The sequence below is a fragment of the Strix uralensis genome, chromosome 1 (assembly GCF_047716275.1).
Source record: "Strix uralensis isolate ZFMK-TIS-50842 chromosome 1, bStrUra1, whole genome shotgun sequence".
Taxonomy (NCBI): domain Eukaryota; kingdom Metazoa; phylum Chordata; class Aves; order Strigiformes; family Strigidae; genus Strix; species Strix uralensis.
Window position 1 is genome coordinate 148253250 of NC_133972.1, and position 17664 is coordinate 148270913.

The following is a 17664-nucleotide window of genomic DNA, read 5'->3' on the forward strand; positions in this document are numbered from 1 at the left end:
GTTTTATGTCCTCTAAATAAATAATAACAATCTGAATATTTTATTTTTTCCCTTGGGTAATGGGAGGGCACACTGCTGGTGAACAGAGATGAAGAGGGAGCTGCTCCAGGTGCAGGTACAGTGCATCCTTCACTACAGACCTGTTTATTAGATTTTCAACTTCCAGTCTTAGGTGGTAGATTGATTTGGCAGAGATTAGATAGGAGGTAGAAAGGAAAGCTGTCTTGTTAACCATTTCCCATATGATGATTTAACATTGACTTGGCACTGTTCTTTAGTGCCCTGCAAACAGACAGTTTTCCAAAAGGGATGGTGTCTGCAGCTCATATGCAGAGCTTTCTGATAGCTCTGCTTCGCAGACATTTTTCTGAAAACCTGGCCATGGATGACACACCAGCGGGAGCCATATTAGCAATATCATGCTTGTCAAACACAGCTTTGAGAAATATTATTTATAGGGCTGGCTAGTAAACAAATCCATTTTGTGAAAAATGTTCAGGCTTCAGAATATGATTTTGGTCCACATCAGAACAAAAATGAGAGCTGTCAAACTTTTTTCTTTGTGGAGGGAAATAAAGATCCTGGGGACTAGCCAATAACTGCATTGTCAGGATGCACTCCTGGGATGCAGAAATGCCAGAACTCAGTCCGTGTTTCTTCTGAGTCTGCAAAACACTCTCGATTCAGCAAAAAACCCCCACATTTTCTCATGAAAAAACATGTCATCAACACTTTTGTTACCAAGTTCGGATATTAGCCACCTAGTAACTGGTTGTCCATCTAGTCCAAATAGCTAACCTCTATACCATGCGCTGCGCTTCTCCACTGTTCCTGCCTGGCTAGTTAAACCTTTCATCTTTGTTCCTGTTAATCCATCTTGTGCTTCTTAAGTGAACCAGAGTTACTACACAACAACATTTGCCACCACAGCCAAACACATCCATCACCTTCCTTTTAACCATGCTGTCTTCTAGGGCTGTACGCCCCAAGCTGCATGTGCTTTATGGACTCCGGTTCTTGGGTGTAGCTCTCAAAAATCATAACACATATGTTAACATGGCTCTCATTCTCCAGGAATACTTGGTTTCACTGGATTAAAGCCTAAATAAATGCAATTTGGAGCAGAAAATCTGAATGTATCTGATTACTCAGTCTCCATCTTTCAAACCATGTTCTTGTCCTCTGCGGTCAGTTCCTGAAAAGAAATACTCATTTGCTTAGCTTTCATACTCTTAAATCAGTGAAGCTGCACTCATCCATCAAGCTAGTTCAGTGCACTTTGCAGAATAAAGGCCTTATATTGCAAATTCCTTTCTAAAATGTCTTTCCATTTGGGTAGTGATTATATATTGTAGAGATATTTCCCATTCTGAGAGTATGACACAGTGTAGCCTTCATTCCTCTGGTCATTAACACAGTGCATATAACAGGACGACAGCAGCAAAGACCCAGAGCTGCTGCTGGCATGATAGCAAATTCATGTGCATAAAAAGTGCTGAGAGAAAGGGCACAGTCACAGCACAAGTGAAATATTAAAAACCCCAAACTTTCATTAGGAATTAATTTGCACGGTCTTGCCAGGCTTAATGCACATGCTTATGAGTTGTGTAAATAAATATCACTGTCCCTCTGCTGTAGCTGGGGAGCTTGGTATAATTTAGAGATGGGCCTGCAGCTATGGGAAGCACTGGGAAGAGGGTCCCACGTGCGCTGCACCCCGACCCATGCTCTGAGAACCACAGCATGCTGCCACCCTATAAAGAATGACACGAGACTGTTAGACAGCCTGACATTGCAGTGGATGAAGCAGAATATCTTAGCTCAGGGCACAGTGACCAGCTAGCAGATACAATAAAATGAATCTCAAGAAACAGAGGAAAATGCATACCAAGTAGGTGGCTATGTCTTATGTGCCATACGTAAAAATTCTTTCTCTCAGAGAGGTGTTAAAAATTAATCCTTCAACAAAATTCTCCTTTCAAAGGGGCTAAGAAGAGCTTGTGTGCAAGATTGTGAGGGGAACATCTTGTAGGGCTCTGCAGAGGGTTGGTGGGAGCAAGCAATGACTTGGGAGACACAGGGAGCCACCCTTAACCCCTTCACTCTGCTTCACAGCAGAGGAAGGAGCCACATCACTTTAAAACACACTCATAAGGACCCACATTCACTCCTGCAGCCTTTACAGCCTTATCACCAGTCAGGACATTAAGACCCATTACCCCAGTGACCAGAGGTCTCTCTCTTTGGTAGCAACACAAGGGCAAGAGGCAGAGGCAAGGTCCAGGATCTCTCGTCTCCCTGCATGGTTCCTTTGCTCCGGTAGCTGCTGCTCATGCAGCTGAACCCCAGGAGGGCTTTGGCAACTGTACAGGCAGACCAGCATGGGCTTTGGCAGGCACTAGAGACTCGCCCACCCTTCCCAAGGTTGTCCTCGGGGGTTGGCAGCAGTTGGTGTTCAGCTTGGTGTTGCTGGCATGGGACAGCTGGCAGGAACTCAGCGATGTAATTTAAAGCTTCTTTTAAACCATACTGCAGTCATTAACCTTCCATGTGGGCACCAACAAATGCAGTGCTGGAGGGCTCATGTCATGTCTCCATTTTATTTCCACAAGGCCACCATGAAGGCTCAGGCTTATGTAAAGTCCCAGGCTCACTCACCTGAGCCTTTTGGAAAGGTGGTTGGACTAAAGGCTCAAGTAAGGTCACCATGAGCTGCTGACTGATCAAGCTGTTTGTCCAGGCACCCCTCAAAGTCTAATAGGAACTTTGATCTGAAGACCTCATTGTGAAAAAGCATCTAAACCATTTCACAGTTAAAGGTCTAGCCTAGAAATGGAGACCCTCTCTCCAAAGGAACACTGTACTTCTGGGGTACTATTCACCTCTATTTCTGCCTCATTTAACTGGGGTTTTTTTGTTTAGGTTGTAGTAGTTTCTAGTAACATCTTACCTCACTCTACCCATGGCTGAACTTTAAATGGAAAGTGGCAATATATACATGACACAATAGACATGCTCCTACACAAAAACTACATGCTGAAGGAGGCTGAGTCATTCTGAGGTTTCCTAACATTGCACAGTGAACAAAACTTGGCGTATAATTTTACACTGTATTTGTATAATGTTGCTGTTTTAGGAGAAATACAGATAAAAATACTTTCATATGAATAACCTCATTTAAGAATTTATCTGGTTTTTTTAATTAAGACAACACTGCTTCACACAAGGCTAGAGGAGTCCTGTTGAATATGTTGTTACCTCCCCAGTACTCACTTTTGGGCTGCCAGTGCTGTGTTGCCTGCCTTCCTCCTTTTCATCAGCCAGCGTACACATCCTGGTTGAAGAACAAAGTTTCCTGCTCTGAGCCAGCCCTTGCCACTTCCAAACAGCATCAACTGGGGTACAGCCTGATACAGACCAACCACACTGAGGCACCAAGGAGAGAGAGAGAGGAATTAACAATACAAATCTGTCTGGATCACTGAGAGTATCTGAATGGTGACTCTTGTTTTTAAGACTGTCCTGGATTCTATCATTCATTTCTAAATGCTTTGAAAATACCACATATTTGATTTTCTGAAGTATTTAACTTTACATTTTTGTCTGATCTTTTTAATAATTGTTTCTCTTCATCTCAGTATATTTGTTACTATACATCCTTTTTCAAAAAGAAGACATCAAAATAATTGCAGTGCTTTAAAAACAAATGAAGGGATGGCTATGGCAGAAAATACAGGTGTTAATTCTGTGTACACCACACTGTCCAAAAACTCATTGTGTCTGGGACAGATAAAGATCCACATTTCAAGCATAAGTGACAACAGGCAGCCCTTTGTGCATCTATACAATAACGGACTTATAATATTAGCAAAAAAGTATTATCTGTTATTAACAGACACCATGACTGACCATCTGGCAAGACTCTTTAGGCCTTGCTACCCTAAGGTGGTTGCAAGGGTGCTGCTTTCCAAAGACAGCATGCATGATAAGCTATTAATCAGAAGTGGATCCAATTGCTTCTCTATATCAATTAGTGTATTAAATGCAGTGTATTAATACTGAGTGAGGATAGATTGCATTGATGCTTTTGCCTTGTTTTTGTTGTTATCAGGATTAATTTAGGCTAATGTTAAACCCTTTGCATTTCCCATGGTTTCTTTATCACCAGTTGATAACAATTTACTGAAATATATATCGTTAAGATATTCTTTTTTTATAAAGAGCATGATGATGCTCTTTTATTAGCATAAGCACTCAAACTGTGTCCAATGTCTTAAAGCAATTTATACAAATCGTAATCACTTGAGAATTTTATTCTGAAATTAATGCTTTAAGAGTTTTGATTAATTCACTAATTTCAAGATTTTCTACTTTTTTTTTTTTTCTACTTTAAATACTTCAACAGTGTGCATTAGCAATCTTTGTCATCCATGGCATATAGTGCATGTGACACTCATGAAATCTCAACACTGAAATGCATCCACAGCTTAATCTAATGCCAAGCAGCAGCAATGTTGATGGAAATGACCCTGAGGTCCTACAGTATTCAAAGAAGATTCTTAGTCTAGGATCTTGTGAAGGTGCTGTGAAACTTATCAGTCACCAACTTCAGTTCCACCCAAAAAATAACTAAATCTGCCAGAAATTTACTCTGATCAGAAAAAAAATAACTGTACTATCCAGTATGGGTTCCATACAAATCCAAAAAATGTCAAACCCTTCTGTTCCACTCTCCCCTTTGACCAGGACCAGTCATCCAAAAGTTGGTGGAAACTGTTTGGTTTCACTACAAAGCATGGTGAGGACAGACACCAGTATTTAACAGTACTTACCAGGTGCCTCCGTGCCTCCCGTTTCTCCCTCAGCAGTGGCAGGTGTCCTTTCGGCTTCAGTTTCCCAAGTTCAAGGAACATGACGTGAAATGCTGAGGGGTATCACAACATGACTGAGGTATTCTGGCTTGTTATTTGCAATCATCCCAACAGCTGTCAGCATTCCTCACACGGGGATTGCTCTGCAGCACAGTGAATGCAGTGGAAAGGCCTATAAGGATATTTCATTATTTCTCCAGCTATAGCACACAGCCCACCTGGGGAAACAAGAAGTATATGGGAGAAACCTCTCAAACACTAGAGGTGATCTTGTGCTTTCAGATATGAGGACACTATGGATGCCAAATGAATCCAAACCACACAACATTCATGGCTGACATGCTGTTAAAGATGAGCTTTGTGGCCAACAGATTACGCAGAACAGATTTAGGACAACTTTGATGCCTCCTTCCACTTTTCTGCTATGGGTTTTCCAGATGTACATCTCAGGGTATGTGTTTTGCCCATCAGAGCACATACCTATTTGGTTTGTGGATGGCAAAGGGCGGAGGGCAGATTTAAAATTCTGCCTCTACAATCTGTGATCTCAAGAGATACATTTGAAACAACTCAAAGACCTCCAAAAGCACCCAAGAACATAGGAAATAAAAACTGTACAGCAGTAGTCATAAAAGACAGCATATGTGGTTTAACTGAATTTGTCTGGAGTCCAATTAAGCAATAAGACACGATAGGGCGTGTCATATTACTGGGCCATTAATGCAAGTCTCTGGAGCACTGTGAGGCACAAGGCCAAAGAGAAGTGCATTAATGGCCCAGTAATACATGCTTTGTCACGTCCCATTGTTTTTAGGGTATGATAATGTTTGTCTTTTGAAAAGAAAGAACAAGAAAACATATTTGAAAAATTGGGAAACCAAAATCAAATTTTCATGTGAGTGCTAAGCAGAAAGGAAGAGATGCACCCTACATGCCATAAACTGGGAGATGTAGGATAGAAGACTTCATTGGATGCTTGGATCTTCTTGTTACACTTCAGACATCCTCTGACAATTTGGTAGGGATCATTTCCTAACTTCTGATGGAGTTCACCTGGTTTTGGGTGAAACAAAATCCAGCCCTCACTTTAAGTGGAAAATCAAAGGCAATTTACAGTGCTGAAGTATTTTTCCAAAAATAGGTGGAAATATGTTAAAGAACATTTTAAAAAATTAGACTTTCTTAGATCACCACATCCAGATAACATGCTAGTAAGTATTTTCAAGTTGCTAGCCAAGAAAATCAGGGCATTGAATGTCATTTTTTTGTACAGGATACTGGAAAGACTGTAGAGGACTACCGGAAACCTCATGTTAGAGCAATAGCCAAATAATCTGGTTAGTGTGACATCAAAACCCAGGCAAATTAATGGACCAGCAAATGAGGGGTTCAATCAATACAGATTTAAATGATGATAATAAATAATTATGTCAATCAACATGGCTTCATGGAAAATACATCTTGTCAAATTCATTTAATCATGTTTTTGATGAAATTACTATATACGTTGATAAAAGTGGCTGCATTGACTTAATATATTTAGACTGAATGCACTTCAGCTTAGTACCACAAGAATATTCTGATTAAAAATTAGCATCATACAGCATCAATATTTCAAACACTACATGGATTAAAAACTGACTATATGACAGAATTCAGAAAAACACTGTTAATGGGCCTTTCTATCTGATTTAGAGGGCCTACAGTGGGATCTCAAAAGTGGTGAGTGCGATGATGTGGTCCAGTAATTTTATAAATAAATTGGGGGAAATAATGGAAAACTTTTAGACAGGTAAATAAATACTGCTGAGGAGAATTCATAAACAAATGAGAAAAAACCAAAATAGAACACTTGGTTAAACTGAAATAAACTGAACATCATGTGCTTTAATAAAATCAGAGATACCTAAAACTTCCAGAGAATGCCCTGAATGCCTTCACTCAATCTTCCAGGTATGCACAGAAGCATCTAAGCTGAGTGCCAAATGAAAAGATAAAATAAAGGAATATCTTAGGCCCCAAGGCAGTCTAATTTATTTTGCTTTTACCTAGAGTCTATGATAAACTTGAGCTTCCTCCCTGTCTGCCCACCAAATGTAGTTTCCTAAATTGTTCAACCATGCCCACTGATACTTGTAAACAGGAGAGGGTGCTTACAGTTCCTGATACTCTACATGCACCTTTCTACAGAAAAATGTCTCTTTTGCACGTACTGACTTTATATAAAACAACTTTTATTTTCACAACTGATTTGGGCTGGTTTTGACCCATATTATTAACTCAGATCTTTTTTTCTTTTCCAGTACTGGCCTCCCCTTACATTCTTCAGTACTAAGTCAGGGACTGAAACCCACAAAGTGGGAATAGCAGGTACTGTTGCACTGAGGGCAAAAAGGTAAAATGTGACCAAAGCACGGTCACCTCCTCCGCTGCAAAGACTTTAACTGACACTCCCCTTTTTTCTGTGAAAACCATGAATGGGTGCCTTGTATGATATATCATCATGTGATGGTGTTTGAGCTAGTGTTAATGAAAAAGCCCTACACCCATTTTCTAGCACTGCTCTGGCTGGGGTAACAAGCTCGCATGTTAGTCTGGGGAGGTAGCAGGGTCTGGAGTGACATGTTTGACAATCTCAAAACAATTAAATACTAAATCCTCAATATTCCAACCTTATGGAAAAAATTCTCTTTTAAAGTCAGTCCCCAGTGTCTTCCTCCCCTAATCTAATTAACGTCAATACATTTTTGATTAAAGCTTGTCTCTCTACCTCACCTATCACAACCTGAAGGCACAGAGGGATCAGTCAAGCTGCATCCCAGAGCCAAGTATCCTGCAACACCAGGACAAGATGAGACCTGGATGGTGGTTGTCACGCATTTTGCAGTCTGATGCCAGCTGACTTTTGGCAGCTGATTCTACCCCATGCAGAACATAATGTGATTTTTCAAAGGCTTTTTGGTTTGGTACTGCTCTTGGTTTAAGAGAAGCACAACAGGTAGGTTCTGATCTCTAGAACAGATTATTTTTCTTACATTACTGACATCTAGTTGTAAGAAAATCAATTAAAAAACCCCCATTTTTTACAGTCACATTCAGAGAAACATTCCCACAAGATGTGTCTTTCTTTAATTTTGGCTGTTAAAAGCATTTCATCATCAGCTCCCTTCTCCTTTCCCGGCAAGCCTTGGTTATTCTGGATTGGCTTCTTCTAAGATCCATTTACTGTCTCTCATTTTCACTGCAAGGTTTCACTCTCTACCATTGAAATCTGAAGAACAGACTATAACTGAAAAGCAAACACCATTAAGGAGAGAGAAATAATAAAAATCATCCTGTACAGATTAGAAATGCTGGCATAAAGTTACTGAAGTCAGTTTTACCATGGAAAATGAAAGATAATATGTACACAGGAAATGGAAATTACTTTGACATGTAAAAGAGAGGGTCAGTGAAAATAAAAAGGAAACTGGAGTGTAAGAGAGTGGAGGTCTTTCCCCGCCATGAGGTTCTTACCTGCCATCACGTGTGTACACAGTACTCAGCACAACAGCACCGGCTTTTACCAGCACTGGTTCAGCATTCTGCTTCTGACTTTGGTATTGGTACCTGGAAAAATCCAAGGGCCATCTTCAAAAACCTCAACATTATTTTGCCAATTTGTCACTGAAACGAGGTTTTGTTTTTTCTACTCTGTCAAGGAATAAAACAGGTGGAAGAACAGAAGAGAAATATCAATTCTTCATCACGTACTTATGGTATTATTAAATAGATATATACATATGTATATATATAGACACCCGTGCACATAAAAACATAGGCAGCCTTACTATGAGAATAACTGCCTAAACCTGTTAGCATACACCCACAGCCACATGTGTGTGTGAACATGCACACATTATATAACTTTAGTTATGTAGTTGAAATCACTACATGAAAATATTCAATTCAGAACTGTTTCCATGGGAATATCGGGGCTTGCACAGCATTGTGAAGAAACATCTGTCCTGATTTGGGATTTCACCAATGTACCTTAGCTTTACTTGCTTAATGTTGGTTGAGATTTTACAGTCAAAAGCCCTCAGGCAAATTAAACTAGCCATGTACACCCTCAGGGAAATGAGACTTTAGTTACATGCCTGATACCAATTGATGCCAACTAGAAGAACTTTATGATATTAATGAATGCCTATAATTAAAGAACTGTTAATTGAAGTGAATCAACCAGTCTATTGGAAATCTCATACTATTTTTTGAACCTGGCTTTCTAATGTAATTGTATTTCAAGATGCCTGAGAATCACTTAGCAGTTAGTGCATTTTGCAAGGATTGAGCAGGGTTCTAGCCATCTTGTTCATTGATTTTGACAGTAACAGTTCAAATCCCAAGAAGAGTTGAGAAATTTCTTTCTTAAAAAACTCAGCTAAGCTTTGCACTTAAGAGCATATCTTAAAATCTGCACATGATTACGTATTTGCAGGATGAGTACTTGTATAGGTCACATTTTCTTCCATTTCCAGTTTTGAAGGGCTCTCTAAATGCAGATACCGTTTAAAATATTTCCTTAGAAAATAAGATAGCCATTATCTTATAACACAATCCCATTAAGGAGAAGTAAGTGGTATGAACATGTGAGCTGCTTGCATAAATTGCTGTGATGCGCTACCAGCTATATCCCATGCTCACGGCATCAAAGGCCAGTGCTAAGGACCGTTAGCAGCACTGACAGTTCTTACTGTGAGCTGTACACTTTTATGCTGTACTGAGAGTTCACACTTGCTGGAATCAGGTGATTTTTTAATGTTAAAAGCTCTGATTCTAACTAAAAGAATATTTCTAGCTCATACAGTGGTAAAAAGGCTGAAAATAGCTCCCAAGAGCAACTTCAAAGTCATCAAAAACCTGAAATAAAATAAGGGAAACCCCATTCAAATTCAGTTCCTGATGTACAAAGTATAGGACTGGTTAGTACAGTTCGCTTACCTTTAGGTTTATTAGCCGCAGGCTAATAAAAGTTAGACTCCACTGCAGTTTAGAAAACAGTAGATCAGCAGCCTAAGTACAAAGCCAAGTAAATCTGTAGCCCTACCAGTTTACTGCTAGAAAGTGAAAACGTTTGATGTTCCTTTCTTTATTTTTTTTTAGGTAGGGAAATGTTGCCTGGTATTTTCTGCTTTTTAAATACCTTATTGAAATGTAGGACTATATACGGCACTGCATTAATACACACATAATAGCTCGGTGCCAGCCCACCTTATCACACTGCAGCTAAATATGGACTTTATTGGGATTCCTTGTTCTATTTGGATCACTGAACACACCTGAGATACTCTGACACCAGCAGAGAAAATAAATCACAGTGCTTCCAGGCTAATACCTGCTCACATAAACTCGAGATCCTTACCTGAATTCAGAGAAGGGGCTGCAGCCTTTCAGGCTGAGGTCAGCTACAGCACGAGGCTTGGCAAGGGAACAGCAAGGTACATATAAGGCCGAAAGCATAATTTTGAGCTGCACTTTAAGCTTTCAGAATAAAGTGTGAAGAAGAATCTCCTCTGCCCATCTCTAAAGATAATCAAAATAATGAATTCTGCAATAGCTGCAATTCTAAGACTTAGTTAAGGCAATTCTCAAGTAACCTACATGAATTTAACACACAAAAATAATTAAACATGCTATGGAACAGATGCTGCACAAACAACAGCAATCAAATGATTCACACTTAGCAGACCTTACCTAGCAGTTAGTTTACAGCAGTTCTGAGTGACTGAAAGAGAAAAGCAGACATAATGTATATAATTTCAAACACAGCACACCTGACTGACACCAGTTCATAAAATTCAATAATTTTAATCCATATTAATTTTGTTAGACCCTTTCATTCATGATAGTTTTTACTTTTATATATGTATATATGCAGACATATATACACACACCTCGTACCCTTAGCAGTTTCATCAAAATCTGTTCCAGAAATTATTATTTTGTACTTCATCTCAGCAGCACACTGGTAAAAAAAAAAAAAAATCCAAATGCAAAGAACTCAGAGTCAGGTTTTAACACTACTTAGGTACACTTGCATGTGAAAAAGGCACAACCATGTGCCCATGGAAAGCTCTCATGATTATTCATTCAGACTTATCAACTGTAAGCCAAAAGAGCAATCTGGTGATTTTTATATATAATCGTGTAGACTGTTCATGGATCGTGTGACAAATACATATATATATATATACAAACCGTTCATATGCTTGTGGATTCTGGACACTGGCTTACTACCAAGGTAGTTATCAAGGTATGTTCATTTGGCTACCTTCCAGGTACTGCAGTGATAGGCAGCAATAAGTATCTATAATAATAATTAGCTGAAGTTTGAGGTATCTAACCCGTTTTCTACCTTACCTAGATAAGGACTGAGTTAGATAGAAAGAAGCCAATGAACTGCACTAATAACCAGGGAGAACTGTAAACAAAAGAAACAGAAAGCAAAAAGGACAACAAAAGGGAGCTGATTTACATGAAACTTTCAGATTGACTTAATGTGCACAGCTCCCAAGGAAGTTTCAGGGCCAAATTCAGCAGTGACACAAGTGATGGTGTAAGTTAGATATGTGTCAATCACAAAAAGAGTGTCAACCAGGAGAACTGGCAACATACTTTAGTAGCACTTTCATGGGGTGATTTGATGATGGATGGTTGTGTGATCTAAACTGTAATTTATGCACTGTGGCAACTGAAGTGGAGGTTGGCAGCAGACAGAGTAGATGACAAGGGTGAAAAAATAAAACAGGCTTTCACCTTTAGTGACAATATCCTCATCCTTCCAAAAAACACACTGGGGGTATTCCAGACTGCTTTTACCAGGGCTGAACATAACCACCGTGGAGTCATTCACAGGTGCCATTTAGAAATATTTTGCTGATTTACTAAATGATCTGGACACTTACTTCCTTTTCCTGATTGATTTCACCTGAATTGGCTCAATTGTATTTCAAGGGGGGTGAGGGGTGGGGGTGTCTAAATTTGAAATTCAAAAATTTAACTAAAATGTTATAATACTCTCCTTTCCCATTTCACTGACTTCATGACTAACATTGTGTGTGACTACCTGCCCACCACTTGAGGCCATCTCTTGAGGACATTTTAAAGATCACGACAACACAGACAGAAGCAGCTCTTTTGTTCTGCAAGGCTCTTGCTGTAAGAGGAATGACTCTGACACTGCCTTATGCCAACCTGTTTTAGTTGACACAGGAAGAGATGAATAAGCCAGATCTGTCAGAGTTGAAGAGACAGAGAGCCACCAGTAATTCTCACCATTAGTGATCCTTTGTAGAGTTGCCAAAATTCTCCAGTAAAGCCACTGGTTTTGTTAAAGGAATATCTTTTTTTTTTTCTCCTGGCTATTTGAAGTTTTCACTGAAACACTATATACTTCAATTTCCAAGGTTTTTTTGTTGCTCGTTTTTTTTGTTGCTTTTTTTTTTTAAATCTCAGGCACAGTATAAATTAGAATCAAAGCAGTTTTGATGCAGAAATGCTGCTGTGATACCTGATTCCCCGTCAGACACTTCACGACCTTATTGACCTGCATGGACTGACTTCCATAACAAGATGAGACTTTCCACAATGTACCGCAGCCAGAGCCATCCCCAGGCAGTTCTGCCATGGATCCAGACAAAGAGAAGCTATGGTGCATGGTGTGGTCTGCTCAGAAAGTCAAGACCTCAAAATAAATGAAGGACTGAGCTGTAACTGTAACACAAGACATATGGAATATTTCTGGGGTTTGAAATTGCATCGTTTATCTTTTTGCTGAAAAGTTTTCTTCAGCAAAAGCCCCTCCGTTTTTTAGCCAGACCTAAGCCCTCAGTTTTGATACTGATTTCCTTGCATTTTCACCTCTGGAAAACCTGATGATGCATTTGGGAGGATGGAGGGATTGTGCCAGGGGATGGAGAATTTGTCTTTTTTCTTCCATGGTCAAGAACAAAAGGAAGCGAATTTTCTGCTTTGCACTATGCATTTAACTGACTGTGATGCCATAGGTGTGCTAATGTTTTGGGTTTTCATCATTTCATTGCTGTGGTTTTAGTTTCTAGAAAAGGGTGACTAGGATATCAGACTGAAGCTTTTTTATGTTGCATTTAAACCCATAATAAATAACATTTAAACATCAATGTTGCTGCTAAATTGAACCTTAACTTAGAAAAGCTGTTTCTTAAATCAGTCTTTCGCAATGCACAAGAGTACAAGAAACAGTTTGCTCTCACTACCACTCCTGTAAAGTCAGGTAAATCATTTAATGAACACATAAAATGTGTGATTGAGAAATCAAGGTGAAAATGTACAGAATTTACTAAAATAAGGAAACAAAGAGTAAAAATTAATAAAACTAGTCAAGAGCAATCTGACAACATACAGTGATAGAGAGTTTTTAAAACATTCTAAAACAATTTTCAAATATTTTAAAAGTATTTTAATATCTTTAGCACTGTAATAACATGAGTTTCCTTATATACATTATTAATATTAAAAATTGGGTATGCACATATATAAAGTATCTTTCATCTGAAGATGGAAGATGCTTGGCACATTTTCTGATCTGTTTACAGAGAACTAATCAGCAGCAACATCCAAGGTAAGGTGGATGATTGTTAAGTGCCAGCAAGCAATGGCCTGCAAGACTTCAGGACAGTGAGCAAAGGCCTTAGCTGTCCCCACTGATTCTGTGCAACCAAGCGACAGCCCAAAAGCGATGCTGCATGAGCTTGGCAGTCCAGAGACACTCACAATCTTTCTCAATGTCCAGATAGAAGATCCCACTCTTTTCATTTGGAGTATTTAATATGCAAAATTCCTTCAAACCATCATTCTGAATTTTCATCTTTGACATACGTTCAGCAAATAGAAAAAATTAAAAAGTAATGAGGAGAGTTCCCAACTGCTTTGAGAAGATTCCACATATGTGCTAATTAGCGATTCTGTCTGAAAATATTCCCTGAAAGCTGTATGGGTAGTGCAGCCTGGGATAAATAATGCAAATGCCCCATGGCACTGTCACAAACACCACAATCAGTGCTGTTTGCGATTTCAGTGAGACTCTCCAAGTTCTGCACCTGAGACTAAAATATTAATGAAGTAAAACTGTAGTAAACAAACCTCCAGTCCCATTCCCCCACCCACAGTCAGCACACACACGCTCACACACCCCGCACCCACTGACTTTCCTGGCACAGGATAAAAAGTATTTTAGGAAGATGTGAGTTGACTTGTGAATGTTTCCTTTGTACATAAAACTACTCCTTCCCCCAGCTGCTACACCAAGCATCTCTTCATCACTGGCCTAGCACCTATGCAGATTTTTGGTGCTAGAAATAGAAGGACCATTGCTGCACATTGATACCAGTAGGTTCTCTGCAACCTGGAGTCACCAACCAGCATGGATGAGAAGAAAACCAAACAAACAAGTGGTTTGCACCCAATTCCCATTCCCCCCAAGTACAGATGCACCAGTCTGCTGCACAGCCAGCAAGTTGCTATTGTAGGCAACAGGCAAAACCCATACATGCCAACAGGAAGGTCTGCTCTGCCTTGAGACCTGAACCAGGGAGAGGACTAGTGCCCCAGGAGGCCCCTGGCTCGGGTCCACATGTCCGTAATGTCACGCCATAGGTTCAGGCTGCCCACAAAGTCTGTCTGCACTTGCAGCAGGCAATGGCAGGTCATGCCAAGGTACAGCTCTCTGGTCATGTAAAGGGCAGTAAAGATATAAAGATACATTTGGCATGCTCTCTCCTTGGACAAGCAGGCAAATCTTCAGGTCTGAGTTGCCTTTTAATATACACTTTCATTTACTACAAAACCCAAACCCATCGTGAGAAGTGGCACTGGTCTCTAGAAACACAAATTCTGCTGACTTTTGGTGCAAACTGAAAAGGTGCCTAAGCAGTACTATCTATGTAGCTGCATAGTGGGCTGCCACTGACTTCTGAGGAGGTTATGTCTTTAATCTACTTAGATGCTTTGGAAAATACCACTCAGTTAAGTGCCTAAGCCACTTCTGAAATAGGAGCTAAGATTTCAAAGTTGCAGAGAGGCTTTAAAGAACTTCATGTGGCATTCTCCTGGCCACACAGGTGCATCTCTGGAGTTAAATTTTGCTCTCTGACAAATACAGCTTCTCTGCTAACTGCATCACAGCTATTTCATGTGCACGGCCAGAGTGAAATGCAGAGTGGATTTCAACCACTAATGACTGTTCCCAAACTATTGTCCAAGTTACAAATACCCATCAACCTGTCCACTCATATTTTAGTCTACGGTCTTATACTTTAATTATTCCTTCTGAGATTATAGTGACTGCATGTTCTTGAAGCCTCTTTTAAGAAATTACAGTCCTGCTGTTTTATCCTGGTGTTACATTACCTGCCCACACTTGCTAGCACAATACAGCGTCAGAAACTAGTCTATAAATGCCAGGCCATGAACAGCATCCAGTAAAGCCACTGGAAAGAAACTCTTGCTAGTTTGATAAATGAGGGATAAATAGCACCATTAAGGGAGTTTCTAGCTGTACAGAAATATATTCAGAAGTTAAAGATTTGAGACAGAGCTCTCAGCTATCCCAGACTACACGCAGAATCAGTTCTCAGATCTTGTTTTGACTGTGAGAAGGTCAAAAGGTCTAATCTGCAGAGAGGCTGTGTGTCTTTGCCCATGTATAGCCAGAATCATTCCCTACTGCCTGTCCTCGAGTGACAGCTGTCCAGCTGCAGCTTAAGGATCCTGGGACACTCATCAGATAGAAAATGACATCGTATTTCCTTGATTACTGCTGCTTTACTCCATAAATCAGGAAGCAGCATCCAAGGTTATGTTCATCTACCCCGAGAGCATTAGTGCCAGAAGTGTTGCCTATCTTCCAGTGCCTATTTTAGGAAAACTTGAAATTCCTCTCAAAAAGACGAAGTGTGGCCTAGGCTATCCCACCACAATGACAAATGAAATTTTACAGTGGCTTGAGATGCATTAATGAAGCCTGCGTTCGGCAGACTGTAATCACCTGCCATCAGCCTTCCTACCACTGCCTCAGTGCCTGCTCTTCCCTCTCCCTCAAGCACCTCCTGGATGCCTCCCAGCCCAAACCATGACTGCAAAATATCCCTGTTGTATAGCTGGATTCTTAACCTCATTTAAATTCTTCCTTCAAGCTACCTCCACCATGATGCCCTCAAATTACCACCATCTTTTAATGAGAAGGATGCTATGCATACCCATTTTATCGTTATTGTATTCTCTCAGCCCAGCTGCCTTCCACCGGGTAGCGCCTGCCTGTTATGCAGATTGGGAGCTCTCTGGGGTGCCAACTGCTCTCTTCCTTGCATGTCTTCACAGTGTGTACCATGAAGGAGCCCTGATCCTGGATTGGGGTCTCATAACGCAAACAACTAGATAAAAGAATAATTTGTTAGCCTGGATTGCAAATCTTCTTCTGCAAGAAAAAATAAAGCAATTTCCCCAGGCTGTCAGAGGCACTTTCATGTGTCAGTATCGTAGCTCTCTTCTGGCGATGACAATGTTGCATCCAATTTCCAGGCACAAGAGGGAATGTTTGCTGTGTTGATGTGAGCTCTACGTGTTGCTGCTCTACATCTAGCCAGGCCACAGAGAACCAAATGGCTTGTAGGCAAGGGATGTGCTATTCGGAAGGCAGCTTTCTGTGGGATGTTATTTTTAGTGTGGGATGAACTGGGTGGGCAGCCTTTGATGGGATTTTTCCTGTGTATGATCCCTTTCCTTTCAAGGAATGTGATATTTGACTTGTGTTTTGATTTTGTACCTCATAATCATGAAGGGAGAGGCTCTGCAAAGTTTGTTTTCCTGGATTTATTATTAATTACAAATCTGCACTCCGGGTTACATACACTGAAGTGAAATCACCACTGCAGGTCTGTCTGTGAAGGCAGGCAATTTATATCTACATTCAAAATTCATACAAAGAATATTATATTATCAGTAGGTATGTGATCTGTCTTCCACATGTCTAGAGCAGTTTCAAAAATATTCAACTGCTGTACCTTTTTTTTAGCTCACTCCTTGGGTAATTGAATCCAACTATTAGCAGTCAGGTACTAAAGTTTTTGTCCCATAAGGATTCCACTTCTTGGTACCAAAAAGGTCAGCTCAGTCAGTAAGAAGCATTGATCTATACTGTCAGAACCTCGCATCAGTGGTTTCAAATACTCCAGGGTCTGACCATAAATACATTTTCAAACAGGATGTAACCAATGGCATCTTCTTCTTCTGCAGAAAAAATATAACAGTTTCCACTCAGCAAACACAGCACAAAGATGTACTTATGTATTGCAAGGCAAGTTATATCTACATAATGTTTTACAAATAATTCATACTTCATTTAAGATTCCATTTGTGCTAACTTGACATGCTATGTACTTTATCATTTTTAATTGAAAGTATGAAGCTCAAGCATCAGCAGATTCAAAATAAAATCCTGATTTTCCTTCTCTTGAATAATGCTTTCTAAGTATTCTTTCTCATTTCTGACCAGTACATAACTATTACACCAGCTATCCAAACCCATAAATAGGAATTGCTTTTTAACATCTATGTTAAGATACTTCACATTTAAAAAGGACTGACATTTTCTTAATGTTTAAAAACATGTCATTATCCTGAACACATCCCAGCATTATAACTAAATTTCTCAGTAAAACAATAGTTAAACAAGTAATTGACTTATCTTTGCAAAGAAAAATATACTGCACTGTCT